This window comes from Rhamphochromis sp. 'chilingali' (assembly GCF_963969265.1).
Source record: "Rhamphochromis sp. 'chilingali' genome assembly, chromosome: 1".
Taxonomy (NCBI): Eukaryota; Metazoa; Chordata; class Actinopteri; order Cichliformes; family Cichlidae; genus Rhamphochromis; species Rhamphochromis sp. 'chilingali'.
Window position 1 is genome coordinate 60,272,910 of NC_137929.1, and position 27,871 is coordinate 60,300,780.

The window sequence follows — 27,871 nt, forward strand, 5'->3', positions numbered from 1 at the left end:
GGTACATTTATATCTTTATAGTACTTCTGTAGAATTTTAAGGTATCTGTACTTTATGTGGGTATTTGTTCTTCTGGAAACTTTTTACTTTTACTCACTGCATTTTGCCACAAAATGTCTCTACGTTGTACTCACATTTTCAAACCAGACTTTTTTACTTTTGTTTTAACACGTTTAAGGTGAGTTATTATTTTTGGTCACCACATGAGCGCAGATGTACAAGTGCAGTGGTCGCAGTACTTCAGCACCTACGGAAGAGGAGCGAGCATAGAGTGTGTAACTTTTTTTTTTTAATCTGTGAAGTATTTTTAAATCCAGTGTTTCTAATAGCGGAACATTTGGGGTACCTCAGGGGGTGGAGCAAGTCTTCTGCTGATTAGAAGGTTAGTGTTTTTAATCCCTGGCTGCTTGAGCCTGCTTGCAAAATATCATTGGGCATGCAGGTTAGTGTTCTGGGGAAGATATTGACCCTGTTTCTCTCCAATGCATTCATCAGAATATGAATGTGTGTGAATGTTAGACAGACAACGCTCTAGATTAAAAACACATCAGATTAAAAAAAATGCTTGTATAAATAAGGCAAGTTTTGTAAAGTGCTCTGAGTGCTCAGATTGCATGGAAAAGCATTATATAATAATGCTTCCATTTATCATGACCCAGTACAAATATCAGGAAACACAAAAACCGTTTGTGTGCAGCTTGTTGTACACTGGAACTGTGACGTGTGATCATGGGGACCCAGGAGCAGATCAGGATTCAGTTCAAAAACAGGGTTTATTCACACAATCATGCAGAACAGGGGAGATTGTAGGATCAGAGCTTTGGGGGTGCTGAGCACCCAGAGAGCTGCCCAACCAATGAGACTTCTTCCCTGTCTCTTTCGGTCCCTGCATCCTCCCTGTCCTCGTCGTCTGTTGTCTTCGTCTCCGTTATCAGTCATCATAATTTTACCATCTCTGTGCAAGTCTGCAAATTTCTTTATTGAATCATAAGATTCTTAAATTCATCAAGTCTCTCTGTGCCTGGGTCCTCGTCACAAAACATGACATCACTGTTTTGTACATTTTAACACAACTTAATCCCCACATTTGTGAAAGAAAAGCAAAACACTTTTTTGAAAAGTCTGTAACAAAACCATCAAATCTGATAAAGGTTATTTATTTAGAATCTGAATGCTCGGAAAGCTCCCGGCCCAGACGGTGTGTCTCCTGCCACCCTCAGACACTGTGCAAACGAGCTGGCCCCAGTGTTTTCTGGAATTTTCAACTCCTCACTGCAGGCATGTCATGTGCCTGCCTGCTTCAAGTCCTCTACCATAATCCCTGTCCCCAAGAAACCTAGGATCACTGGACTAAATGACTACAGACCCGTGGCTCTGACATCTGTGGTCATGAAGTCATTTGAGCGCCTGGTTCTCTCCTATCTCAAGACCCTCACGGCCCCCCTCCTGGACCCCCTGCAGTTTGCATACAGAGCCAACAGGTCTGTAGATGACGCCATCAACATGGCCCTACACTTCATCCTGCAGCATCTGGACTCCCCAGGAACCTACGCCAGGATCCTGTTTGTGGACTTCAGCTCTGCCTTCAACACCATCCTTCCAGACCATCTCCGAGGCAAGCTTTCCCAGATGAATGTGCCTGATCCCATCTGCCGGTGGATCACTGACTTCCTGACGGACAGGAAGCAGCATGTGAGGCTGGGAAAGAATGTCTCGGACTCCCGGACCATCAGCACCGGCTCCCCTCAGGGCTGTGTTCTTTCTCCTCTGCTCTTCTCCCTGTACACCAACTGCTGCACCTCCACCCACCAGTCTGTCAAGCTAATCAAGTTTGCAGATGACACCACCGTTATTGGGCTCATCTCTGACGGGGATGAGTCTGCCTACAGGAGGGAGGTTGAACGTCTGGTGTCCTGGTGCAGCCACAACAACCTGGTGCTGAATGCCCAGAAGACAGTGGAGATTATTGTGGACTTCAGGAAGCACACAGCCCCACTCCCCCCCATCATCCTGACTGACACCCCCATCACCTCTGTGGACTCATTCCGCTTCCTGGGTACCACCATCACCCAGGACCTGAAGTGGGAGCCCACCATCACCTCCGTCATTAAGAAAGCCCAGCAGAGGATGTACTTCCTGAGGCAGCTGAAGAAATTCAACCTGCCAACACGGACGATGATGCAATTCTACACTGCAATCATCGAGTCCATCCTCACCTCCTCCATCACCGTGTGGTACGCTGGAGCCACTATCAGGGACAAACAGAGACTGCAGCGTGTTGTGTGCTCTGCTGAGAAGGTGATAGGCTGCACACTCCCATCTCTGCAGGACCTGTACACCTCCAGGACATTGCGGTGTGCAGCTCGGATCTCAGCTGACCCTTCTCACCCTGGACACAGTCTGTTTGACCTGCTCCCCTCAGGCAGGAGGCTCCGGTCCATTCGCACCAGAACCTCTCGCCACAAGAACAGTTTCTTCCCCTCTGCTGTTGGACTCATGAACAATAACCGTATGACTGTTCCCACCACTAACACATGACCCTACGCTGTGTCACTGCATCATTCCATGTTTGGCACTGATCACCACCTGCACTCATGTATATATCTTTCTACGTAGCACTCTTAATTCTTATTCTCATGTATATATCTCATGTATATCTCATGCACATATCTTTCTACGTAGCACTTTTAATTCTTATTCTTACTTTTATTTTTCCATGTCTATTTAAGAGCAATTTATGACACTATGTTTGCACTGAAGCACCGCAGCAATTTCCTAATGTTGTAAACCTGCTCAACATTTGGCAATAAACCCCTTTCTGATTTCTGATTTCTGATTTAAATGCTGCAAACGAAGAATGGATTGGAATAAAAAAAACAAAAACATATCCTAACCTTAATTACTGGGGGAGAATAATGAATGAATGATGCTCATAGTGAGTAAAAAGTAAACTGAGTGCATTTTTTGGACAGAGATTCACTTTTAATGTGTGTGTATAATATAATACAGATACATAAAAAACACTCCAGAAACAGAATAAATTATTATAAATAAATTATTACAAAATACTAAAAAAAGAATATAAAAATGGAGGCAACTTTGCCTGTGGTAGACATACAATATAAGATATACAATGCATGAAAAAATCTTTACTGCAGATACTAATTTTGTGTTGTAAGATTTATGAGTTTCATGCTTTCATAGTGGTCCTTGGGAGAGCTTGACATTTTTTTATCAGGTGGTCCACACTGTAAAAAGTTTGAGAAACACTGATAAGTGTCTGTGTGCTTTTGGGAAACATTTAAAGTTGCTGTACAGAATCTTTGAAACAAGCTTAAAACATTTTTAGAATATAAACAGAGCATCTGCTTCTCTTTACAGCTCCTCACTCCACCAGGGCTGTTTGGCACTTTCTGATAGTGTCCAAATGTGATGTACGTACTGCAGCAGTCATACAGACAACTGGACGGTCCAAAAGTTGGCCTACCTATTACTGGCTGAGGTTTTAGTAGAGTTGTGGCTGAACCACATAAAAATATATCATTAATTTTAATCTCCCCAATCAATTATAATGTTATATGAGTATGAGTAAAATCTCTTTTTTTTCTCTTTGTCAGTTTAACAGTTTGTGTTGTGCCTGTCACTGTTCCCTGTCTGTTTTCTTACCTGGTTCTTCCTGACCTTGTACTTTCTCCTCACATTCCCCTCTTTCCTTTCTCCCTCTTTGGACTGACAATCATACACAAATAGATTGTATTCAATTAGATGAAAAATTTAATTAATATAAAAAAATACTATTGAGATCACTAACAAAAAGTCCTGTCTCAGTGTACTTTCAACCAAAAGGCAAATAACCAAACCACACGAACATCTAATAAAAGATATAAACATTGAAACACTGATCCAACATTATTCTTGATTAACGGATCATTTGATTTTACACTTTTACCTGAATGTGGCTCCTTTTTTTGAAAAAAACTTCCTTATATCCATTATGAACCTGGCTGTCTCTCTGTACACACACACACACACACACACAACAGGAGTTATAAGGTTAATGGGCATTCAGTCAGTTAGCTAGTTAGTATCCATTTCAAACAGGACAGTGGTAACAACAGCAGGCTACAGACAATTCTAAGTTTTAGATTTTAAATAGGCTGTATACATTTCAATGGGAGCAACAGGACGGTCAAATGTCGCTGATTTTACTACAGAGCAGGACGGATTGTAGGGTAGCAAACATTGTCAGAAAAGTTTTCAACACAGCAGGTTACCTGGTGTAATGTTTTTCAGCTAAAAAGAAACATGGTCTGACTCCTACCTAACTATATAAAGAGTAACTGCAGGTTAAATGCAGCCAACATGTCCTGTTTTAAGCCAGGCACTCACACCGCAGCTCCGCTGCGTCTCACAGTAGGGGAGAGGCGAGCTGGAACAAACCATTTGGGGGGGGTATCTATACTTTTGTTGTTGAAATGTTACGTCTCAACCAAGTACTGTATGCTTTTTATATTTTTAGTAGTGTGTCACACAAACAGCAAATATTGTCAAAAAGGTAAGAAATTTTTGGGGGTGCTTTGATTTATTTGGGCTAAAATCGCCCCTGGTGCAGAATATATACAGTGGGGGTATCCAGGGTTCCAAGGATCGAAAAGGGAAAAGGGAAGGCTCTCTCACACTCGTACTCCACCTCCACAGTCCAACTCACACCCGCCCAGTCTCTTTTTTCTTAACTGAGGACCTGATGGCTTTGAACTTTTCTTGTCCATCTTGGTTTTAATTTTGCACTCCAGTATGAACACGCATCCCCCAAACCAAGGGCGTAGATTTGGTTTTGGCATTGGTGGGGACGGACGATTCAACCATCGAATCCTGCCCCGTTTCTTTTTTTTCCTTTTTGTCTTTGCTTCTTGATAAAAAAAAGGAGAAATATACTTGCCTACATACGCTATTCTACATGCTTTTAAACCATTTAAAATTACAATTCATAGTTTTATATGTGAATTATATAATGTTACATTACTATTAAACAAATGACTGACTAAAGTATTTTAGGCTTTAGTTTACTTCAGCCATAATCCATATAAATCAAGTATCATACAAAAATAAAAATAGCTTCAAATACAGTCATGACAATAAAAGAATATGACTTTAAGGACTTAACAACATTAGTTCAGTTATATTACACCAACATGTCTTATAGCACTAAGGGAACACTGAATGACCTGGTGGTTTTTGTCCATAAAACTACTTGTCTAAGATTACCACAAAGTAAAAGATCTCTCAGCAAAATTATGCAACATTTTAGGCACTACTGCCCCGATCAACTCAGTGCGCTGGGACTTTTTATTCTATACATGAACTACTGTTACAGCAACAGACATGAGCTACTGGTGTCCCACACACCAACTCAATGTGGAGCAGCCACACACATGCCTGCTCCTCTCGTTAACTGAGATAAACTGCTGGCATATTGGTTTTACATCTATACTGTCCAGTCTCTCCTGGTGGACATACAGCAGCATTGTTTAATCTCATTTGAGTCATTGTTGACCTTAGTCATGTTTTTAGTCTTCTGAGAGCACTGAAGCTTCTTTCAGCCTCTGTACATGTGTTTTATCCTCAGATTAAAATTATTATTCTGTGCTTGATGTGTCTCACCTTTGGCCCTGGCTCCTCCCCTCTGACTGCACTAGGACATATTGCTACCTGATAAAATAACACATTGATTCGTGCTATATATAAAGTGAGACTTGTCAATTCAGATTCTTTGTCAAATATACACTAATGAATCAATTTACCTCAGCAGCCTAACAACTGTCATGATAATAAATACTAGTTAATCTATAGCACCAAATCATCAGTCAGTCACCTGTGACCTCGCCTCTTCACCTCTGTCTGAGCTACAACATGGCAGAGCTGCCTCTGTCACCTGATGAATAACAGTGAGACATTCCACATACATGCAGTCACACATGTGCTTCAAATACAGTCATGAACCAACAAGTCATCATCCAGTTTCACCTGTGATCTTGTGTCACCATTACTCTCTGAGCTCTGTGTTGGTTCTTCTGTCACCTGACAAACAGGACATATATGACAATAAGAATAAAATGTGGAGCTGCTTCAGTGTTTCTGACAATTTGTGCAGATCTTGACTCATCAGTAATGTTTGTAGGGTGAGTGCATTTTTAAAACAATTGTCGTGCAAAATACACTACAAGGTGGATATTTGCAAAATCATGACTACCTCATGATATATTGTCTCAAAAATTAACCCTATGAATATGTCAGTACCATTGGGATGAAATTATTGTGTCACCAACATTTTAACGTTAGACATATAATTTTAACAGCCTCTGTAAACTAATATCCTGGCTTGCTCGAAGCTGCCGTTTTCTCTGACAGTTTCAATCAAAATTAGAAATGCTGCTCTGAGACTGAGAGAACTAATAGTGCTGCATGTTGTGCAGTTAGTTTCCAAAACACGTTATTCATACTTACATACAATTTTAGACTGATGTGGGACAAAGCCTAGCATAGCCTGTAACGTTATTATGACGGACACATTTTATGAGTGAACTTGGCTTTAAGTGACTTACAGGTTTCTTTGAAAAATACTTTCTTATACCCAGGTTCTTCCTTTGTGCTGCCGTCCTCCTCTCCTCCTCGCAGCGCAGGCTTGCTGCTGCTAAAACTACACAGAGCTCCCTGAAAGGCACAGCCAATCACATTGGCCATATTTGTCACATGACGTAGGACTCCAGTAGAGGACGTAATTTAACTCTTTCTGCACCACTGGATGAATGAGACGTTGACAGATCGTTTTTTTTTTTTTTTCTTTCTATCGGGTTTGTTTTTCTTTACTCGAAGAGATCAAATTATTGGTGGGGACATGTCCCTTCTGTCCATGCCAAATCTACGCCCTTGTCCCAAACCAAGGATCACCACAACATAACCTAATAGACCTACACCTTAGTTCACAGATTCACTTTGTCTAGGGTTTATTTCTGGGATTTCGCACAACCCAGGATTCAAATCATGAATACATAATGGGCTTGGATTTACAACATTATGAATGAAATGTGCTCTATTTGGAAGCAGCAGGGCCCCTCCCCTTTCGACAGGTTGCGTGTGAGACTTTAAATCATCAAACTGTAAATTGTAAATTTTAAATTGTTATTGATCCGTTTACCCCTAGTCCTAAATGTAGCTGTTGCTGTTCTGTGAGTCTATTGTGCAAGTGGTGTGATATGCCCATGTAGAAAGGACGGCACTGCAACGCTGGACTTGCCCTTACTCTGGGCTCCCTCTTTATTCTGGCAACTGGTACAAAGAAAACAGCACACAGTCGTCATTAACAGTGTGCAAAGCAACTGCAACATTCAGTTGACCAGCTTGGGAGTTTTTTTTTCCTTTTTCTTTCCAAACATAACACTTAACAAATGACTAAGATATATTTATACAACACAACATCAACAAAGTCTTTCTTTTAAAAGTTGAAACCAAACCTGTGATCGTATAGTAGCAGTATTATTTATTTAGTGATAAGAGACATTATATCTCCTTTTTCCTAACCAACAACAACAATAACATATAAAAACAGCTTTTCTATTATAAAACAATCATCATTGTTCATCATTTTTTTCCTATATAACAGTATCAATTTAAACTTATACTTAACAGTGCCTACCTGGTACAAAGAAAACAGCACACAGTCGTCATTAACAGTGTGCAAAGCAACTGCAACATTCAGTTCTGTTAAAAAAAATTAGAACAATTACAATCTCATAGAGAAACATTAGAGCTGACTGCAAGTCAAAAAGCACCCGACTAGCTAACGAGTACTAGCTTAGCATGCTAACTAAAAATGCTACTCGTGAATAAAGTTACTACCCATGCATCAAAATGCCTGTAACTTTCAGGATACATGCTAGTACTGCTTACAATCAAAATACATGTTGACAATTACCACTATAAGAATGTTTTCATTAATACACATACAAAATTGACAACAGTATCGCTCACTAGCACCTACCACCAGCTTGGGAGTTTTTTTCCTTTGCTCAGGCATGCGCTGTGCAGCAATTTGGAACCTTAACAGTTGCAGTTGCTGTGTTTGTCCACCAGGTGGCTCCAACTATTCACAAAGCACATCAATTTTGAGGAAATTCATTAAGCTATTTTCTAACTCTGTTACATCCACCCCCGCAGAATTTCACTCAAAATTATAGATGCACAACCCACAGCATCCACCAAAATCAACAAAATAAAAGAGAGACCCAAAAGAAAACAGACCCGACATGGTTATATAGACACACCAACTCAAGAAGTATCCCCAAAAGGATGAAGCAGAGTGAGCGGCGCCAACTCACTACAACTCCTGGATGCAGGATGCCGTCTACACCCCACACAAACCATTCCCCACAGAAAAAGAAATGTCCCCGCATCGGGACTGAAGTTCAAACATGGTGGTGCAATGGAAAACCAGAATGGAACAAAGAATACAGCAAACTGGAAACCACAATGTAGAAGAAAAACCTTACCGAAAAGCCTGACGTATTGACTTAGAGACTTTGCCAATTATCTGACTTGCATCATTAACGACCTCTTGAGTGGACATTACATGGAGCAACCGATTGACTGGTTTGACAATGCGTCCAAAACGAGATCTGACTGGTTGTACATCGCCATCGGCGTGAGTTGTCTGTTCCCTCCCTGAGTGATAGTCGAGGGGGCCGATAAGCAGTCTTGTTCAGAGGTCACTGAACCGGCTTGATGGTGCAAATCACTCACACTCTCAGGCTCATCAGCCATGCTCAAAACACGACTAGAGGGTGTGAGGTAGTGATGGGACGTTCTGTATCGAGGCTTCGGAGCGTGTGTCGAGTAATGGAGGGGGCGTTTCCGCGAAGCGTGTATCGAGGCTTGCTTAATTTATGGGAGGAGCTGAAAATGATGACGTCCGAAGCCTCGCTGCCCGGCTGTACCACGTGACTGGTTCATGAAGTGGTTCGAACTTTGCCGCGAGATATGACAGCGATATAAACCCCTCAGACTTCATTCAAAAATGTGGGTGTTTGATGGAGAGTTGCGGTTAGTGAGAGTTTGGAGACCGTTTGGAGGTTTATGAGAGTGAGGAAAGTCAGGAGAGAATGGAGCCAGCTAAGAAGAGGAGGATGTCCTCCCTTGTGTGGGAACATTTTGATCTTATTCCTCCCAACAAGGTATGTAAATTTCTACAGAAGATGTATTTTCATGATACTGATGGTGCAATACAATTTATGTTGAGCTGTCTTGACTTTTGTACAAGGTGAAGTGTTTGCTATGTGCCAGGGAGCTGGGATATAACAACAACAACACCTTATCCATGCTTAGGCACTACAGAGCTTTGCATGAGAATAAGGGGGACACCGATTGTGGAGCAAGACCAGGTGAGCCATCAAATGCAATGATAATATAGGATGCAGTAATGTTACTAAATGATATAACAATATTATACAACTGTTATAAGTTACGTGTGTGATATTTATATTTGTGCTTTATCTTTACTGCCATCACTACAATATACATGTTTTACACACTCCTTTTGTTGTTGACTATTTGAGAACAATCTCAAATAGATGAAGACCTGGTCAGCATGGTGATTGAGGACTCCCAGCCATTTAGCATTGTGGAGGACAAAGGATTCAAAAGATTTGTTAAATCATTAAATCCTAGCTATGTTCTCCCCACTAAAAAGGTTGTAAAAGCAGTGAAAATTTAGTTTTTACAGAATAAAATGTGAACAGGCAGGACTGAGGCTCAAAGCCTCAGTGTGTAGCTGTCCATACCTCAACGTTACAAAAGCACAACTACTGTCCACACCCCAACCACACCTCACCTCACAGTAAATGATCATTTCCATTTCAAGCATTTCCAAATAATCATTTCCCATACTGCCACTATAAATATACACAGTATACTGCCATCACTACAATATACATGTTTTACACACTCCTTTTGTTGTTGACATTTACAGGCTGTGTGCAAAATGCCACACTCTTCAAATTCATGCCAGCTATTATTTTTACGTCCAGTAGGTGTCCTGCTAGAGCAAATGAAGCTTCATGAAGCTTCGCGTTGGGGTGAACCAATTGGATGAAAAGCTTCAGTGCTTCATGGGGCTTCATCTGCCCATCACTAGTGTGAGGTAGCACAACATAAGCAGCATGAAAAGTGATAGGAAGACAGCATCTGCAGACCGTTCAAGTTTCTTTTAAGTGTTCTTTATTTTCTGGCGTCGCCCTTCAACAATTATCTCACAAAACATAAGAAACCGTGAGTCAAAATCTCACCTGCTTTATATAGAATTCCACTCACACCTGGATCTCATTAACCTCTACCATTGGAAAAACAGGGTAGACTAAATAACACAGTCTAGACAAAGAAACAGGAATAAAATCATTTTTCCCACTTAACAAACTCATTCACCCAACTAAACAGTTTGAAAAGTCAATCTCTTCACCTAATCTGACTCATGAGGTTATTTTAAATGAAATAAACAATTTTACACAAAATAAACACCCCTTCATTTGGTTACACCCAATTGACATGATCAGTGACATCATATCCTATAAAATCAGGAAGTACTGGGGCGGCTCTTCCCACATACCTGTTTTACACATAGGACCTGTCCAAAGGAACACACAATGGTAAGTATAACCAAGCTACATAAACAAATGAAAGATTCAAATCAATTAATGATGAAGTGACATTTAGCTTTAAGTACATTTGCACAGATGACATAAATATAACCAATGCTACCACAAACAGACCCGGGATAGTATGTAGAGCTAAGGTTACATGTGCTGTGTTTACATTAAAGCATTATGATAGACTATAGGATAACAGAACACAGAATAACAATATACGAAAGTGACAAATGGCAAATGAATTCTGTCCTAGCCACTTTGTCACATTCCCCCCCCCCCCTTAAGTCCGTTACTCTTCATAGGAACGGGAAAGGAAGTCTGCCACAACATTCTTTTTCCCTGCTCTATACCGAATCTTAAAACAATATGGCTGCAGTGAAAGATACCACCTCGTGATTCTTGCGTTGGTGTCTCTCATTCTGCTCATCCACTGTAAAGCTCGATGATCGGTTTCAAGCACAAATTCACCTCCCAGTAGATAGTATCTCAGAGTGTCCAAAGCCCATTTTATTGCCAAAGCTTCTTTTTCAACTGTGGAATACCTCATTTCTCTGGGGAAGAGCTTACGGCTTATGTACTGCACAGGTCTTTGGTCCTCTCCATCACCTTGCAGCAACACAGCTCCCAGCCCAACTCCTGAAGCATCAGTCTGTACAATAAACGGGCACGTAAAGTCCGGACACTGCAACACAGGCTCATTACACAAACGGTTTTTCAAATCCATGAATGCAGCCTCACACTCTGGAGTCCACTTAATTTTGTTGGGGCATGATTTACGAGTTAAATCACTAAGAATAGCTGATCTGGTAGAGAAATTAGGGATGAAACGACGATACCAGCCAGCTAAACCCAGGAAGGATCTCAACTTTTTCTTTGTAGTTGGAGGAGGACAAGAGGCAAGGTTCTCGACCTTACTCACCTGAGGGCGGATGACCCCACCCCCAATGACGTATCCCAGGTACTCCACCTCGGTCTGTGCAATGTGGCACTTCCCAGGGTTGATGACTAGACCAGCTGTTCTGATGCGTTGCAGGACATCAGCCAGATGTTTCACATGGTCCTCCCACGTCTCGCTGAACACCACAATGTCGTCAATATACGCTGCTGCATAGCCATCAGCTCCTTTCAGAACCAAGTCCACCAGCCTCTGGAACGTGGCTGGAGCTCCATGTAGTCCGAAAGGCATAGTTCTGAAACGATAAAGTCCGCTGGGAACCCTGAATGTAGTTAAATCCCTTGAGGACTCTGTGAGGGGGACTTGCCAATAACCTTTACAAAGGTCGAGTGTTGTGAGGTACTTAGCGTTGCCCAAGCGCTCAATCAATTCATCCACTCTTGGCATAGGATATGCATCAAAAACAGAGACAGCATTAAGTTTTGAGAAATCAACACAAAGTCTCTGTCTTGCATCATTTTTCTTGGGGACGAGTACCACAGGGCTACACCACTCACCTCTAGATGGCTCTATAATCCCTGTTGCAAGCATTTCTTCCACCTCCTGTTTCAATGCTGGCATTAGCTTTGCTGGGACTCTGGAGGTGGTATCCCTGATGGGTGGTTGATTCGAACAACGCAGGTGTATGTCATGCTGAATAAGATGGGTGTAGCCTGGCTTTGTGCTGAAAAGCTCCTGTGGCATGATGGCCGCGAGCTCCACCTGCTGTTCTGGTAATAGATGGCTCAAATCTGGAAATAGCTTTTCTTCAGTACGGGTGGGAAAGAATTGCTCTTGAGGCTCTTCTTCCTGCAGTACAACACGAGCCCACAACTGAAGTGATTGCTCTGGCTTCTCAATCCACTCCCTCAACATGTTGACATGAAACACCTGTTGCTTTTTCCGACGACCTGGCATGTTGAGCTCATAAGTGACAGGACCTGCTTTCCTGTTTATCACAAATGGCCCCTGCCATTTGGCTAAGAGACTGCTTTCAGTGGTTGGCAAAAGGAGCAACACTTTTTGTCCTTCTTTAAAGGCCCTCCTGCGAGCTGTCTTATCATAGTTCTGTTTTTGACGTCGCTGGGCACTTACTAGGTGACAATGAGCCAGTTCCTGAAACTGTTCAAGCTTGTCCCTCATTTTCAACACATAACAGAGAGGGAAAAACACTGTTTTTCAGGGCTAGCTTCCTCCCAAGCCTCCTTAAGTACATCCAGTGGACCTCTGACATTATGGCCATACAAGAGCTGAAATGGAGAAAATCCAGTTGATGCTTGTGGTACCTCTCTATAGGCGAAAAGCAAAAATGGAAGCCATTGGTCCCAGTCTTTTCCTGATTCTCTTACGAACCTCCTCAGCATTGATTTCAGGGTTTTATTAAACCTCTCAACAAGTCCATCAGTTTGTGGATGATAAGGGCTAGTTTTGATTCCGGTAATTCCCAGAAGTTTGTAAACTTCCTTCAACAGGTTGGAAGTGAAGTTTGAGCCTTGGTCTGTCAAGATTTCTTTGGGAATGCCCACCCTTGAAAACATCTGTATCAGACAATTAGCTATTTGGCGGGCTTTGACCCTTCTCAATGGGAAAGCTTCTGGATACCTTGTTGCATAATCACAGATCACTAGAATGTACCTATGCCCTGAACTACTTCTCTCCAATGGGCCGACAATATCCATGGCAACACGAGAAAAGGGGACGTCTATCACAGGCATAGGAATGAGTGGGGCTATGTCTCCTTTCCTACTTGGGGCTGTCAACTGACACTGTGGACATGATTTGCAAAACTGGACAGTGTCTGAAAATTGCTGTGGCCAAAAAAAACGAGTTACCATTCTGGAAAAGGTTTTAAGATGTCCTAAGTGGCCTGCCCAAGGAACTGAATGAGCCAACTGCAAGACTACAGGCCTTAAGCTTTTGGGAACAACCAACTGGTCACCAACTTTGCCACGACGATATAGTCGTTCGTTCTTAACAATGAATACTTCCCGTACTTTGTCTGTAATCTGTGCTGATTCTTGGGTGCTCTTAGCAAACAAGGGTGCTAAAGAGGGGTCCTCCCTTTGGAGTTGGACAATATTGCTCGGGACAACCAGGAGCTCATCAATCTCTGGTTCAGGAAGTGACTCAGCAATTTCTGCCCCCCTCACTTTTTCCTGTCTTCTCTGCATTTTACTTTTCTTTATATGCGGCCTACTTAGTCTGTCAATATCTGGAATTTCACTGTCTGCATAGGGCAACTCACTCAAACCTGGCTCTGACTGAGAAGCTTTATTACCAGACCTAATGACTACTAGCAGACCTTCACATGCAACATGCAGATTCTTCTCTTCTCTGTCCTTCTCTGTCTTTGCTAATAACTCCCCAAGAATTAGCATGTCCCGGCCCAACACAATCTGGTAGGGAAGTTTATCCATTACTCCAACTGTAAGTACGTACTCTTTTTCATTAACTTGAAGGCAAACATTGGCAATAGGATAATCAACATTATCACCATGAACACACCAGACTTTAACTTTACCACAAAATGTGGTGTCGCTAGGGAGACAATCTTGCCTGACAAGTGTGCGGCTACTGCCGGAATCCAAGAGGGCAACACAAGGTTTTCCCTCAATGAAAACACAGATGGTGTGATCCTGATCACTGGAGGGTGCTAGAGACTCTGTTTCTTCCTCTAGCAAGTCAAAACACTGTGGTGAAAGACACATGTAAGTCTTACTGACTTGCTGACCTGGGTAATCTGCCTTAAAGTGACCTGCTTGACCACAGGCATGACACACCAACGGGCCTCTCTGCTTTACTTCTCTAGCGCGGCTACTGCTAGTGATTGGGGAACTTTGTTTAGGGCTTTTAGCTTTGTACCCATTCCCACCCCCTGACCTACCCACAAAAACATTGGCTGAACTGGGTTTTCCTACCATATACCCTTTTTGTGGGCGTCGGGCTGCAAGAAAAGCCTCTGCCATCTCTGCAGCTTCTTTTGAAGTGGTGGGGTTGCGCTCTTTCACCCAGGTCCTCAGCTCTGGGTTAAGAACTCTGAGAAACTGTTCCATCACTATGACATCTCCTATTTGGTCCTTTGTCTTCTCCTTTGGAAGCATCCACTTTTCATATAGGTCTTTAAGGCGAGTTCGCAGCTCTTTGGGTGTCTCATCTTCCTTCACCGTCATGTTGCGGAATCTGGTTCGGTAAGTCTCAGCACTTATTTCAAATTTTTCAAGAACGGCGGTTTTTACCTTATCATAGTCCATTGTCTCTTCAGTGTCCATAGCAACATATGCCGCACGTGCTTTACCACTAAGAAGTGGAGCCAGATGCAGTGCCCATTCTTCTTGTGGCCACTGACATCCTGTTGCAATCCTCTCAAAAGTGGTTAAATAATGTTCAATATCTTCATCCTCACCATAGGGCTGCATCTTCAGGCCTTTCCAACCGCTTACTCTGCCCAGATTGGATGAATGTGGTGGTGCTGACGATTCAGGGGGATTTCCTCGCTGTTGAACAGGTTGCTGCACCTTTTGCCGCACTGAGGAACTCAGAGGCACTCCGGAATCAGCTACTGCACCTTCCCACAGCATCTGATGCTCCCGGCGCTCTGACTGGACCTCCTGCTGCAGTTGGCTGAACTGGTGTTGCATTCTATGCCACCGTTCATCCTGGCGTTGTCTGTCCTGCTCCCATTTTGCCTCACGGTCAGCATGCTGTTGCATCAGGCCTTTTAATAAAGTTGAGAGCTCTGAGAGACTTTGTGCTTCCGTGCTGTGCTCACCCGTAGCTTCTGGCAGGTTGCCATCATCTTGGGCCTCCTCTGGGGGAAAATCTGTTGGCCCTTGAGGTTTCCTTGACTTGGTTGATTTCTGCATTGTTATCACCTATTGGCCTGGAGCCACTGCTGCTGCCATTTGTGAGGTAGCACAACATAAGCAGCATGAAAGGTGATAGGAAGACAGCATCTGCAGACCGTTCAAGTTTCTTTTAAGTGTTCTTTATTTTCTGGCGTCGCCCTTCAACAATTATCTCACAAAACATAAGAAACCGTGAGTCAAAATCTCACCTGCTTTATATAGAATTCCACTCACACCTGGATCTCATTAACCTCTACCATTGGGAAAACAGGGTAGACTAAATAACACAGTCTAGACAAAGAAACAGGAATAAAATCATTTTTCCCACTTCATTCACCCAACTAAACAGTTTGAAAAGTCAATCTCTTCACCTAATCTGACTCATGAGGTTATTTTAAATGAAATAAACAATTTTACACAAAATAAACACCCCTTCATTTGGTTACACCCAATTACATGATCAGTGACATCATATCCTATAAAATCAGGAAGTACTGGGGCGGCTCTTCCCACATACCTGTTTTACACATAGGACCTGTCCAAAGGAACACACAATGGTAAGTACAGTGGGGCAAAAAAGTATTTAGTCAGCCACCGATTGTGCAAGTTCCCCCACCTAAAATGATGACAGAGGTCAGTAATTTGCACCAGAGGTACACTTCAACTGTGAGAGACAGAATGTGAAAAAAAAATCCATGAATTCACATGGTAGGATTTGTAAAGAATTTATTCGTAAATCAGGGTGGAAAATAAGTATTTGGTCAATAAGAAAAATACAACTCAATACTTTGTAACATAACCTTTGTTGGCAATAACAGAGGTCAAACGTTTACTATAGGTCTTTACCAGGTTTGCACACACAGTAGCTGGTATTTTGGCCCATTCCTCCATGCAGATCTTCTCGAGAGCAGTGATGTTTTGGGGCTGTCGCCGAGCAACACGGACTTTCAACTCCCGCCACAGATTTTCTATGGGGTTGAGGTCTGGAGACTGGCTAGGCCACTCCAGGACTTTCAAATGCTTCTTACGGAGCCACTCCTTTGTTGCCCGGGCGGTGTGTTTTGGATCATTGTCATGTTGGAAGACCCAGCCTCATTTCATCTTCAAAGTTCTCACTGATGGAAGGAGGTTTTGGCTCAAAATCTCACGATACATGGCCCCATTCATTCTGTCCTTAACACGGATCAGTCGTCCTGTCCCCTTGGCAGAAAAACAGCCCCATAGCATGATGTTTCCACCCCCATGCTTCACAGTAGGTATGGTGTTCTTGGGATGCAACTCAGTATTCTTCTTCCTCCAAACACGACGAGTTGAGTTTATACCACAAAGTTCTACTTTGGTTTCATCTGACCACATGACATTCTCCCAATCCTCTGCTGTATCATCCATGTGCTCTCTGGCAAACTTCAGACGGGCCTGGACATGCACTGGCTTCAACAGCGGAACACGTCTGGCACTGCGGGATTTGGTTCCCTGCCGTTGTAGTGTGTTACTGATGGTGACCTTTGTTACTTTGGTCCCAGCTCTCTGCAGGTCATTCACCAGGTCCCCCCGTGTGGTTCTGGGATCTTTGCTCACCGTTCTCATGATCATTTTGACCCCACGGGATGAGATCTTGCGTGGAGCCCCAGATCGCGGGAGATTATCAGTGGTCTTGTATGTCTTCCATTTTCTGATGATTGCTCCCACAGCTGATTTTTTCACACCAAGCTGCTTGCCTATTGTAGATTCACTCTTCCCAGTCTGGTGCAGGTCTACAATACTTTTCCTGGTGTCCTTCGAAAGCTCTTTGGTCTTGGCCATGGCAGAGTTTGGAGTCTGACTGTTTGAGGCTGTGGACAGGTGTCTTTTATACAGATGATGAGTTCAAACAGGTGCCATTCAAACAGGTAACGAGTGGGGGACAGAAAAGCTTCTTACAGAAGACGTTACAGGTCTGTGAGAGCCAGAGATTTTCCTTGTTTGAGGTGACCAAATACTTATTTTCCACCCTAATTTACGAATAAATTCTTTACAAATCCTACCATGTGGATTCATGGATTTTTTTTTCACATTCTGTCTCTCACAGTTGAAGTGTACCTCTGGTGCAAATTACTGACCTCTGTCATCATTTTAAGTGGGGGAACTTGCACAATCGGTGGCTGACTAAATACTTTTTTGCCCCACTGTATAACCAAGCTACATAAACAAATGAAAGATTCAAATCAATTAATGATGAAGTGACATTTAGCTTTAAGTACATTTGCACAGATGACATAAATATAACCAATGCTACCACAAACAGACCCGGGATAGTATGTAGAGCTAAGGTTACATGTGCTGTGTTTACATTAAAGCATTATGATAGACTATAGGATAACAGAACACAGAATAACAATATACGAATGTGACAAATGGCAAATGAATTCTGTCCTAGCCACTTTGTCACAGAGGGCTCAGCGCCCTCACAGCTGTCCGAACATGCAGCCAACAAATTGTCAACCCATTGCCGAGTTATGTTTACAGAATCCCCACTTTCTGAGAAAGACAGCAATCCATGACATCGCCAGATCCAGCTTCAGAAGAAGACTGAAAGGTGCGATCTGCGTGACTGTCCACGTCCACAGGTAAGAAGTTAACAAGCATCAACAGGTTACGGTGCACAACCCTCTCCTGTCCAGTCATAGGATTCTTGATCACATATGTGTGAGTAGCAGGGTTCACACCAACGACAGTGTATATGGTGGACTCCCACCTGTCTGCTGTTTTTCGCTTCCCTCTCTCACGTCTGTTGGAAACCAGGACTCTATCACCCGTAGCGATCAAGTTCCCCTTCACACAGCAGTTATAGAGCTCAGCCTGACGTCTCTGTTCTTTGTCAACATGTCCTTGAGCAATAGCCATTGCCTCTTGAAGATCCTTTGTCAGGGACACCACGTAGCTATCATAACAACTGATTTCAGGATCTTTCAGTATGTTTTTGAACAGCACATCAACTGGAAGACGGGGGACCCTACCAAACATGAGATAGAAAGGAGCGTAACCTGTTGTTTCATGCACAGTACAGTTATACATGAATGTCAGGGTCTGGAGGCGCCGGGGCAAGTCGTGTTTTGCATCAGGAGGGAGGGCACGAATCATGTTGCCCAGTGTCCTGTTGAAACGTTCCACACTACCGTTGCCCATTGGATGGTACGGTGTCATCCGAGACTTCTTCACACCAGCAACCCTGAGCAATTCAGCAACCAGCTGACTTTCGAATGATGCCCCCTGGTCAGAATGGACCCCCTCTGGGAATCCATAAATGCAGAAATACTTGTCCCAGAGTTGCTTCGCAACCTGTTTAGCAGACTGATCTCGGCAAGGGAAGACCTGGGCCATCCTTGTAAAATGGTCCGTCACTACCAGCACATCAACAGGTTTCTTGTTTGAATCCTCCGCAGTCCAAAAATCAATACACACAATTTCCAAAGGTGCAGATGTCTTGATACTCTCCAGGGGTGCCCTCCCCTCAGGATCAGCTGCCTTACCAATGACACACCGCTGACATTGTCGCACATAATCCGTCACATCTCTGTCAATGTGCGGCCTCGTTCCACAAAGTACAACACTCTGGAGAGGACAGGATCCCTCAACTGCCCCTCACGAAGCTCACCCTCAGAGAACACAGGTTGAGCATCTGTTGCAGGGAGAAGTAGCTGTGGAAGCTGTTGGAGGATGTCAACAGCACGCATTCTGGCACCCGACTCCCAAAGGGTATGTGTCTCAAAGATGGCAGAGACCTCTTCTTTAGTCAAGGACTGGTTCTTAGCGTGCACCAACACATTAGGCTCCTCCTCGACCTGGCCATCGAAGAGATGTCGACTGGAGTTCGACTGTTGACTGTTGACTGTTGTTCAACTAGGTCGCTATAAGGGCAGCAACGCAACCTCTCTCCAACAGCCAACTTCACAAACGGTCGACGGCTTAGTGCATCTGCGACAATGTTCTTAGAACCAGGGACATATTTGATATCAAACTCGTAAGATACACAGAGAAACACAGACGACGCCACGTGTATAAAAGGCCCCAAAGTTCATATAATAGTTTTACTGGTGTTTATAAGTTTATATAAGTTCATGTAATGTTCAGTCTTCTGTCAGTTTGGGCCAGCCCACCTTCTAGTGACATCATCCGGTTAGTAAGGTGGGCAGTTTAATGTCGGATGGGCAGTGTTGGTCCGGAGGGGGTGCACTGATTCCTGGGGCATGTTAGGTGTGCGTAAATGACAAGTAAGTAGTGACCTGTGTCGTATTTGCCTTTGTTTGTGTCAGTACTGTAGTATGTTACCATTTAGGAGCTAATGTAGTCCATAGTTGGAGCGGTAGGCCACGCATGTAACGCGTGAGTTCACCCTCATTTCATAAGCTAATTTATGTTGTTAGCTTACCCCAGTTTAGCTTTGTTGACGCATGTACGATCGCTCGTTTGTCCATAATGTCATTCCTGTGTTATCAGACCTTCTCTGTATGTTGTATGTGATGTTTGTGATTGTTTACTTTGAAGTAGCGGAGTTTGTAGCGAACAATTAGGTACGTGGATTAATAAAATAGCGAACGAAGTTCGACCGAAAGTATGGCGTTGTTGAAAACACGTGTGGCCTTGCCAATTGTTTTGCCCACCTTTTCAAAATGGCTGGCGTGCCCACAAGCACATTTCATGGAAAAAGAAAGGTAAGCTTGATATTTACATTTAAAATGTTTTGTTAAACTCAGATTTTTATTTTATTCTTTTTGCAAGTACCCCTCCTCGGTGGCGAGAAACTGTTGGTGTGGTCAAGTGGGTGCTCTGGAAACAAACGCTCAGGACAGAACAGTTATCAGTCATGTACTTCCTACAAATTTTGCATATGTTTTATTCCATATTGATCCTCTGAGTGTAATGGTACATTTTAATTTGAATTTATCCAAACTAAACACAATATTTTCTTTATTTACTTTGCTCTTGTTCTTTTTCAGTACCACATCCTATCAAATGTCCCTGTCGATTATATTCTACATTTAATAACTTACTATTTCAAGTGAGAACCTAAATCACGTGGACCAATGTTTATTATTGCATATCTCTATTCTGAATGTGGCCAGTCATTCATAGGTATTGTTCAATTTTGGCGATTTTCCTCTATAAAATTTAATTGACTTTTTACAGTGGCCTGCTATGGTTAATAGTAACATATTCCAGTCATGAGTGATATCAATAGTTATCTCCACTGTAGCATTTGGTATTCCCAATAATATAACATGATACCTTAATCAAAACACAGCTAATATAGCACAGTTTTCTTAATGCAAACATCAGTAACTCAAAATCAGCAACCACAGTGTTAAGTCTGCAGTTCATACTTATGTGAAGCTAGAGTCTCCTCCTCCAGTCTCTCTTATCCTCCTGCTCCTGAAAAAACAAAACAAAACAAAGCGAAGCATCCACCCTTCTCTTGTCGGCTGGGTGAATTGTTTATGAATTGTTTATTGGCATTTACTAATCCTAAAGTGGGTGCAGTCATTGTCTCAGTATCAAGTCAGTCAAAGCTTTTAGTCGTCAGTCCATCACAGTCCATTCACATGCATACCTCCATACACATTCATACCAGATGTTGCTGATAATGGAGTCTCACGCGCAACCTATTCGAGCATCCATCACCAGCAAGATGACGTCATCATTTTAAAGGAAAACAATTCCTTGTTGTTTTTTTTTTGGGCCGGATTGACTCGGTGCAATCCTTTTAGACTCAGAACTTCTCAGTGTTCCCTATAAGTGAATTTCTCCCAAGCCAATTACAATCATGGAGAAGCACACTTTGCAACTGTTTTTGTAAGAATATTTCATAGCGCTTTAAATTTCAATCTTTCAGGCCTGGTTTAAAGAGCTGATTGTTAAATCATAAACTCACAAAATATCAACATATCACCACCGGTGGATCACACCTCTCAGATGTTTTTTCTCCAGTGCACTGTAACAAAAACGAAAACAGACATAACCAACAAAATACTACTAAAATAACACAAACTAGGGCCCGTTGCAGACATGTCCAAGCATAAAACTATCCCTCTCTCGCTTACGAGAAAGAACACAAGCCAAAGCTCACTGATAACATCAAACTAGCGCTAAACAAAACCAAACAATCAACCAGAAATTCACAGGAACATTTTGCTTCCTGCCGGGACAATATTGTGTGGGAATGAGAACCTCAGGTGCCGTAACACCTTTTGTTCCTCCTTGAATTAAAACTCAATCACAGAAAATGCCGTACTCCAACCTAAAACTTACACTATTAATTCATCATTTTCACTCTGTGCCACTGTTCCTCATCAGGGCTGTGTGAAGCACAGCAAAGAATTCAGTCAAGGCCTTGAGCCATAAACAGACATCACGCACAGACATTGTTTTCATAACCAAACTTTTTTAGACCTTATTCCTAAAATCTACATAAATGCCTTCTAGGTGACATATAACACATTCTAAGTAATCAATGGCTCCTCATAAAAATTATGCATTGGGATATTTGTGTGCAGCATTTTGCATATCAGCATAAGCAAAGCATTCTTCATTGCATCAGCGTGTATGTGTGTGTGCGTGTGGATCACTCTTCATTGCACAAGCGTGTGCATGTGTATGTGTGCATCACTTCTCAGTGAATCAGCATTCCAATGTGTGTGTGTGTGTGTATGTGTGTGTGTGTGTGTGTGTGTGTCATTTCTCACTCACTCAACGAGTGCACGTGTTCATGTGTGTATTTCACTTCATTCTGAATCTGTGTGTTTGGAGACGTGTGTGTGTGTGTGTGTGTGTGTGTGTGTGTGTGTGTGTTCATCACTTTCCTGTTCTGGTGTTCTGGGTAAACCACGGCCTGAAGCATGCCCTGGGGTCCTGCCCCCCTCCTTTTTCAGTTTGTTTGCGACCATTGCTGCTGCTGCTGCTGCTCAAAATTCAGTCCGTCCTGGTTCTGACCCCAATTGGGGCAGTCCTTTCTCCAGTGTCCATGCTCACCGCAGGTGAAACCTGCATCTTCTTCTGTGTTTTTGTCCATTCTGAGGTGCCTTCTGTCCTCAGTTACTCCTCTTGTCTCGGTCACGCCCTTTTTCGCCACCCGATCATCCGTGTTGGTCCATCACTGTCCTGCACAGTGTGAATGCAAAGTTATCAAGGTCAGCATTCTTTCGCTCGGCCTTACTTTTCATTCGGGCTTGGCGGGCGTCTCGTCACAGCTCTGTCAGCTGACGCAGTCTGGGAATTTTCCCCCGTGTAGTGAAACGGGCCTTAGGTTTAGTGCTCTCCGTCTCGGCTGCATGAGATCACATTCCTGCAGGTCTGTTGACATTCTCAGGTCGTTGTTGTGGGTCCAGCTGTTGCAGCATTTGGTCAGTGTCACGTATGGGGGAGAGCAGGAGTCCAGTCAGCCTCGGCTTTCAGGGCCGGCAAAGCAGCCTGTAATTAAATATGTATAGAAAAAACAAAAACAAAACAAAACAAAAAACAAAAAACAAAAACAAACGAACAGGAAAATGTTGTTGTGTTGGCTGTGTTATTCAGAGGGGAGGCAATGGGGCCAGGCCCTGTGTCAGCCTTCTCTCCCCCTTTTTTTGTTTTTTTGTCTCCCGATATAATCAACTCCTAACCCACCAAGTTGACAGGACAACACCGGTATATGTTAAAATTCTTAAGATCATGTTTAAAAGCCCAAAAAAGGAACTTTCTTTCATTCAGTAATCACTTTTATTAATCAATCAACAGAAAACATGTCACAATTTGACTCTTTTTACCACTAAATTTGTTGTGTCTTGCCTGGTTGGTTAGACCAGTGTTCCTTTTTTTTTTTTTTTTTTTTTTAGTTAAATTGTTGTCCTGCAACCCAGAGGGTTTCTTTGTCAGTAATGTATAGACTTCATCATTTAAGTATGTTAATTTTTCTTTAACCTTGCTGGAAAATCTTCACGTGTTCATGAGTGTAAGCTGTTTCTTCATTGCGTGTATGTGCATTTGTATAAAAGCAGGTTAATTTTATCTTTTCTCAAACTAGGCGTTACCTTAAAAGGAGCCTTTCTCTCAGATTTCTCTGCTTGTGTATTTTTGTTTCACCTTTTTGTTGTGATGCTCCGGACGCCTTCCCAACCTCCACAAGTCCGTTGGCCCCAATTTTATGTGTTAAAACTTCTCTTAATTTCTCCTCTAATTCTCTCCTCGCTGCTGTCTTTTTCACAGCTGCTGATTCGTGCTGGGTGTGGTTCCCATTACCTATAATTTTGCTTCGGCCGCTGTGCTTGTGGGGGCAGTTGGTCCAGGTCCGCAGCTTCCTGTATTAACACACTAAGAGATTTATTTTAATTTCATTTTCATCACTTTTAAACCGATAAGCAGGCAACACGCCTACCTTGACAGCGTAAACTGTACGCCAGTCTCCCAACACATTCCTCTCTCTACTCCTCCATAATTCTCCACTGCACACCTCTTACTATCTCTCCTTTTTATTTTTATTACACCACAGAGTAATACACCCAATTATGCCCGTCTATCTCCATGTGGCTCCAAATTCCCTCTTTATTTTAATTTCACACTCGTCAGGGGACAGGCACACAACAATTTCAACCACTGAAACGAGGAATTCAACCTTTTTATATTTCTTTACTAATCTAGACTCAACGTTTGTTCGCAAAATGTGTCTTGTTCTAGTCCGGAAATAAATGTGAACCCGTGATTACACGGCCGTTCCAGTGTTATTTCCGTGGCTATGCGGGGGCCCTCACCTCCCCAAGTCACCACCTCAGCACCCGGACAACGCCGGTCCTGGCCACGCGTCCACGGACAGGAGGGTCGCTACTCCATAGGCAAATGTTCCACAGGTACACTAGGCATCAACCTTTGATCCTAAAATGTGTATTTGCTCTAATGTCCTCCTAATCAAACACATTAACCGTCACTGTCACTGTGTTCACGCTTCACACTCCACATAAAAAACACACTCAGAGCGCGCCTCACTCACACTCTCACTCAGTGCGCGCTTTACCCACAAGACAGCACCCAGAGCGCGCCTCGCAGCTTCACACACACTCTCTCACCCAGAGCGCGCTTTCACACTCACACACACAACACTTTTCCTCAGCGGGAATTTTACACAGAAACCTCTGAGCTCAACTATTAGATCTTCTGAAAGCACACTGCACCATAGACCAAAATACCCTTTTCTCTGCGATTATGACCGCCACCACGGGGCAAAGTCGCATCATAAAAGTGATGCTTGCATCCCCGAAGTTATACCTGACATCATAAACCAGGTGTTGCTATGTACTTAAATTTTTACTTTGTATTATGGCCGCAGCCCTTTATACTCGACTGACGCCACAAACCACCGTCAAAACCTCTATCAAATGTACTAAAACTAGCACCAACCACTACTGCACTTCACGGCCGCACCACCGGAACACGCCGTATCATAAACCAAACCTACGGACGTGTTTCGCTCTCGCGTTGCCAGCGTCCAACTGCACCGTGAAGCCAGCATCTGCTTTTCCTTAAATCAACTTCTATTTCATAGCCAGCAAGAGCCAGGACGTCACTGACACCATAAACAAAATAAACAAACCTCGACTTCAATGTACTGAACTAATGGCCGCGTCTTCAGAAGAAATTCTAATGTATTATTGCTACAGAAGCCAGTATTAGACAAAATTAAATGTGGAAGGTAAAGTGGCTGCAATCTAGTCCAACGTAGTATGTTATTAGTATCTCGGTAGAAGCAGATTACTGCGACTAGACCAACGTAGTATGTTATTAGTATGTCGGTAGAAGCAGTTTATTTAACACACTGGAATTCAGCCTCAACTTATGTTGTTAGTATCTTGCGCCAAAAACCAGACACCGACAAATTTACTGTGAAAATACATGTGACTCAGCGAACAGATTAATTTGGAAAGCCCAATATGCACATTTGGTATAATACAACAGGCTGTGCTTACCTTTTGTTGTTAGACCGGTCTTCCGTTCGCCTCGCCCCACGATCTCACCAAAGGTCAAATCTGCACCTCCTCAGCACACCAAAGATCCGGGTCACACGGCACCAAGTTGTTGAAAACACGCAGTTCTTTGAATCTTTGGGCTGAAGGAAGGACAATACTCGGTGTATCAATGCTCAATCAACAATCATTTATTTCCATACAATTCAACAGTCAGAGCATTACAACGTCCGGACGGGAGAGATGCTACCAGAGGGTCAGGCACATGTCTCAAAATGGTGACGGGTTGCTCAGCTTTTTATAGTCTCTAGTGGCCCCCAGCTAGTCGTAAAAGCCAAAACATCACATTTTTTCTCTGTTACAGCGCCTAAGTTATGACCTCGGCAGTTGTTTCTCTGCTTTCTGTAAGGTGGGGGTGTGGAATGTGGTCTATCTATCTCCCCTGTCTTTAGACACAGAGTCTCCTGCTTACAACCTTCTCTTCATGATTCAACACTTAAGCATGTCAAGAAAACAGTGTAACACATTCCCAGCAGATCAAGGATACAGAGTGATGCACATTTATCTAATGAACTAATATGTGAATATGTTCTGTTAACTCAAAAGTATAATGAGAACTACACTACATACAGCTCACACACTCTATATTAAAGGGTATAATGTGATCTACAGCAGTATTCTAATTCAACTACTTTGATTACATATATAAGGTAACATATAATAACAGAATAATTTAATAGTATGTTGTATGTGATGTTTGTGATTGTTTACTTTGAAGTAGCGGAGTTTGTAGCGAACAATTAGGTACGTGGATTAATAAAATAGCGAACGAAGTTCGACCGAAAGTATGGCGTCCCGCTTGCCCTTCACAATAAGAGCATTATAGCGGATTATAATGGGGCACGCTTTGATTTTGTACAACTACCGGAAGTAGTTCCTGTGTACTGACGGCTGCTTAACCTCGCACTAATGCTATTTAGTTGCATAGTGTGAGCAGTTTGAAGTGTATTATATTTTTCTGATCTTTATATGTGATTATGTTAACTATGTTGTATTATGTTTATATTTGAGTATTTGACTTGTCTATTCTCTTTATTTATCATTATTTCCCTTGTTTATTTCCTTTGTAGGAAACCACACACATACACCCAGGCACACACTTATGTACACCCGCTGTGTTTACAGCCCCAGAAATCGAGTGGTGACTATAAAGTGCCTCAAACGGAACCTCAAGCTCCCTCCTTCTTTCGTACTCTGGGACAATTTGGCCTTAAGTGGTGTTCTGGCCGACACACCGGGGTGACCGTAGTGCTCAAAGACTGAATCAGTGCCACAGCCGTGCCTATCTTTGATATCTCCACTACACCACGAGAAACACAGGCAGACACAAACTATAAATACACACACCAGGTAATCAGGAAATGGCACACAGGAGGGGACACAGCTGGAACTAATGGGCATAGCGAGACACAGACCTACAAAGTAAAACAGGAAACAGACTGTTTTACAACACAAAACTCGGGGACCCGTACAGAGCACAGAGGGAGACACAGGTAGGGAAAATAAACACGACAACCAAACCCAAAGAACTAATAGAAAATCAGAATAAACTAGAAAATAATAATCATAAACTCAAAGCGCTGGGTCACCGACCCAGGACCATGACAGGTAATAGTTCACCATCCCCAGAAATGATCTGACACGGGACTGTGACGGGGTGATCCCATCAGGCTCCATTAGGTCCGCAATGGTCATATTGCTGACAGCCTCGACCTTAGCAGGATCTGTGGACACACCAGACTCATTAATGATGTGCCCGAGGAATTTCACCGACCTCCTGAGAAGCCAGCACTTATTTGGGTCCAATTTCAGGTTGTGTTGGCGAAGTCGGCTGAAAACCATTTCCAACCTCTCCAAAGCCAACTGCTCAGATGGTGCAAAGACCAACAGATCATCAAGGTAGCACAGCAGGCTGAGGAAATTTTGATCGCCAAAAATGCAGGTCATCATTCTCATGAAGCTGGCTGGGCTGTTGCACAAACCCTGAGGGAGGCGGTTATACTCATACAAACCCATGGGTGTTGTGAATGCAGAGTATTTGCGATCCTCCTCATGTAGCGGCATGTTATAGAAGCCAGAAGTTAAGTCCATCGTGCTAAAAAACGCATTGCCACCAAGGACTGCCAAGCAATAAGCTTGATGTGGCAGGGGATGAGCGTCCTTTAGCGTCCGCCTGTTGAGCCATCGAAAATCGGTGCACACTCGCAAGTCACCATTTCTCTTCCACACAAGGACAAGAGGCGAGGCAAACTCGCTAGTAGACTTCCTGATTATGTCTCTCTCCTCCATCTCGTTAAGAACCTGGTGGAGCTTGTGGTATTCGGCAGGAGGCACACGCCTGTAGGGGAGACGAAATGGCCTGTCATCTGTCAG

General features: G+C 43.0%; 1 protein-coding gene and 1 long non-coding RNA gene across 3 annotated transcripts in view; one reads left to right on the top strand and one right to left on the bottom strand.

Annotated features, from left to right (window-relative positions):
- Positions 1-26,164, bottom strand: part of LOC308412485 — a 41,270-nt gene extending 15,106 nt beyond the window's left edge. For both annotated transcript variants that reach the window (XR_013974582.1, XR_013974583.1), the window contains exon 1: positions 25,442-26,164. This is a non-coding gene — a long non-coding RNA (uncharacterized lncRNA). The remainder of the gene's footprint in view (positions 1-25,441) is intronic.
- The window catches only part of LOC308410625 (protein turtle-like), a 321,861-nt gene that overhangs the window by 213,515 nt on the left and 80,475 nt on the right, over positions 1-27,871 (top strand). The gene's annotated exons all lie outside the window — the stretch shown is intronic.